We start from the raw sequence: 3,935 nt of genomic DNA on the forward strand, positions 1-3,935 counted from the left end.
CCTCCCAAAGTGACTTTGGATGTAATATTTTTTCAAAACAATAGTAAATCTAAGTAAGAGAGCAGGTTCCCATGGTCTCTATATGTTGAGGACTCTCACAATGGAAGTACAGTGCAGTCAAATAATGATAAAGTCATGAGAAAGGGAATTTACAAAAGAGAAAAATAACTTAAAGTCATCTTTTATTCTTTATTAGTATTATATTACATGAATAAAATATTACTATCACATTGGTCTAGTAAGAAAAGTTGATGTAATATGTATTAATGAAAAAGCACAGAAAAAGAGCTAGAATTAAAAGAGAAAAATGAGAGGGAAGAGAAGGAAGAAAGAGAAAGAAGAAGGAAGAGGAGGAGTACTAGGGAGAAATGGAAAAAGAGGAAGAGAACTGGGAGAAGAAAGGATAAAGGGAAGGGGGAGAGGAGGGTAATGGGGAAGGCCATCAGAAAGAGGTAGAAGAAGAAGGGGAGAAGGACCAGAAAGAGGAGGGGAGTTTTTACAATTCAGCTTCCAGATAGAGCCCCTAGATAGGTACATGCACGTATGTTTCCATATTTTGTTCCCGAAACAGTAAATGTATTGTTAGAAATGAACACATATGAAATATTAACTGTGATGACTGAAGTAGCAAGATTTCAATGGCTTTATTTTTCTTATTCTTACTATGAAATGAAACATGCGGTCAGTGGGGCCTTTAAGCATTGCTTTTGATCTTAAAAATAAAAGGCTATAACACTGGTAATCTATCTGGAGCAGTGCAGTAGTTTTGCTGATAATCCACAGTATGTGTTCAATTCATGGTGCTTGGAGCATACTTGTATACTTTTCTACTTTGCATAAGAATGTATGATCAGCAGGCGTTGTTAATATGTTGTTTCAAAAGTCCAAAGTAAAGACCACTGTGCTCTACTGTCCAGGGCACACATTCTCATAGTTTGACTGCCTGATTGATCTTTCCTGGCTTGGATGCTTGAAGACAGATGACATCCTTCCATCCAGCTGAAGAATCCCAAGCTTGACATTATCAAGTCCAATCTTCTCTTATCAATATACACCAAATATATATTTGTACACACTCAAATAATAGAAATACAGTATGAAAGCACAGAAGAATCTGAATAAATAGAGGATCATATGCTTATGACATCCTTTAGGTAGCTGTTTACACTTTACGTTGGTTCATCAAAACTTATAGCAATATAGGACTGAGATGTCTTGTTCATCATTGCTTATTAATGGGGCCTCTTACATTTTAGCAAGTATCTCATTGGACTTTGCATCCAAAAAGGGAATGAGTGGATGTCTCCATCAACTCTGTCTGTTACCATCCATGTGTCCAATGGTCCTTACACAAGCATTTCTAAATCTAATCACCATGTACTAAGAAAGGGTATATAAAGAAGACAACCACCCAGTGGAAAAAAGACAGCACTTTCAACAAATGGTTCTAGTTGAACTGGAGTTCAGCATGTAGAAGAATGCAAATCGATTCATTCTTATCTCCTTGTACAAAGTTCAAGTCCAAGTGGATCAAGACCTCTACTTAAAACCAGATACACTGAAACTAATAGAAGAGAAAGTGGGGAAAAGCTTCCAACACATGGGCACAGGGGACATTTTTCTGAACAGAACACCAATGGCTTATAAAATCAACAATAGACAAATGGGACCTCATAAAATTGCAAAACTTCTGTAAGGCAAAGGACACTGTCAATAGGACAAAAAGGCATCCAACAGGTCAGGGAAAGATCTATAACAACCCTATATCTGATACAGGACCAGTATTCAATATATACAAAGAACTCAAGAAGCTAGACTCCAGAGAAACAAATAATCCTACTAAAAATGGGGTACAGCCCCAAGTGATGGGCATTTCTTGGAACAACCCGCACAAGCACCAAAAGACAGGGGACAAGAAGCAGAAGTGTGAGCTGGGATGGCCTGCTGCCAACACTAAGAATGGCCCTCACTGAATATATCCAGTTTGAGTTCCAGGAGGCAAAAAGAAGTGGTGGCATACGCCTTTAATCCCAGTAATTGGGAGGCAAAGGCAGGGAAATTTCTGAGTTTGAGGCCATCCTCTTGTACACAGTGAGTTCCAGGCCAGCCAGGGCTACACAGAAAAACCCTGTCTCGAAAAAAACCAAAACCAAACTGAAACCAACTGGATGTGGGGAATATTTCCTGGGATGTTGTACTTGCAAAACAAGAATCATTGATGTTGTCTACAATGCATCCAATAATGAGATTATCCACAAGATCCTGGTGAAGAACTTCATTGTGTTTATCGACATCACCCCATTTTGGCAGTGGAATGTGTGCCATTATGCACTTCCCCTCAGCGGCAAGAAGGGGGCCAAACTGACTCCTGTGGAGAAAAAGATTTTAAAGAAAAAACAATCAAAGAAAAATCGAAAGAAATACGACAAAAGGAAAATGAAGAAGGTTTCTGCCAAACCCAGACGTCTTCTGGAGAAGCAGTCCAGCAGGACAACCTTTTCGCCTACAGTGCCTCAAGGCCAGGCCAGTGTGGCAGAGCAGATGTCTATATGCTCGAGGGCAAGGAGCTAGAGTTCTATCTGCAGAAGACCAAAGCCCAGAAAGGCAAACAAACAGTGCTTCATAGCTCCTGTAATAAAGGTATTTGCTGTACTATTTAAAAAAATGGGGTACAGAGCTAAACAAAAAAAAAATCTCAACTGAGAAATATCGAATGGCAGAGAAGCACTGAAAGAAATATTCAACATTCTTAGTCATCAGGGAAATGAAAATCAAAACAACCCTGACATTCCAGCTCACAACAGTCAAAATGGCTAAGATCAAAAATTCAGGTGACAGCAGATGCTGGCAAGGATGTGGAGAAAGAGGAACACTCCTCCATGGCTGATGAGATTGCCAGCTTATACAACCATTCTGGAAATCAGTCTGGTGGTTCCTCAGAAAAGTGGACATAGTACTACCCAAGGACCTAGCTATGCCACACCTGGCCATAAAACCAGAAGATCGCCAACATGTAATAAGGACACATGCTCCACTATGTTCATAGCAGCCTAAGCTGGAAAGAACCCAGATGTCCCTCAACAGAGGAATGGATACAGAAAGTGTGATACATTTACACTATGGAAACCTACTCAGCTATTAATGAATTCATGAAATTCTTAGGCAAATGGATTGAACTAGCATATATCATTCTGAGTGAGGTAACCCAGTCACAAAAGAACACCCATGGTATGCACTCACTGAGAAGTGGACATTAACTTAGAATTTCAGAATACCCAAGATACAATTAACAGACCACATAAAGCTCAAGAAGAAAGACCAAAATTTGGATGCTTCAGTCCTCTTAGAAGGAGGAAAAGTACTCATGGGAGGAAATACAAAGAAAAAGTATGGATCAGATATTGAAGGAAAGGCCACCCAGGGAGTGCCCCACCTGGGATCCATCACATATACAGACACCAAGCAGAGACACTATTGTGGATGCCAACAAGTGTTTGCTGATAGGAGTCTGATATAGCTGTCTCCCGAGAGGCTCTGCCAGAGCCTGACACATACAGAGGCAGTTGCTTGCACCAAACCATTGAACTTAGCATGGGGTCCCCAGTGAAAGAGTTAGAGAAAGGACAGAAGGATCTGAAGGGATTTGCAATCCCATAAGAACAACCATATCAACCAACCAGAATCACCAGAGCTCCCAAATTCTAAACCACCTACCAAAGAATACACATAGAGGGACCCATGGCTCCAGCCACATATGTAGCAGAGGATGGCATTGTCTGGCATCAATAGGAGGAGAAGCCCTTGGTCTTATGAAGGCTTGATTCCCCAGTGTAGGGGAATGCCAGGGTGGTGAAGAAAGGAGTTGGTGGGAGGTAAGGGGAGCATCCTCTTAGAAGTAGGGGGAGGAGGCATGGGAGAGGGGTGTTCCAGAGGGA

The 3,935-nt window shown here is 41.0% G+C and overlaps 1 pseudogene; it reads left to right on the forward strand.

Annotated features, from left to right (window-relative positions):
• Positions 1–2,161: 2,161 nt before the first annotated feature.
• On the forward strand, positions 2,162–2,660 carry LOC110285136 (annotated as a pseudogene).
• Positions 2,661–3,935: the final 1,275 nt, after the last annotated feature.

The sequence above is a fragment of the Mus caroli genome, chromosome 18 (assembly GCF_900094665.2).
Source record: "Mus caroli chromosome 18, CAROLI_EIJ_v1.1, whole genome shotgun sequence".
Classification (NCBI taxonomy): Eukaryota; Metazoa; Chordata; class Mammalia; order Rodentia; family Muridae; genus Mus; species Mus caroli.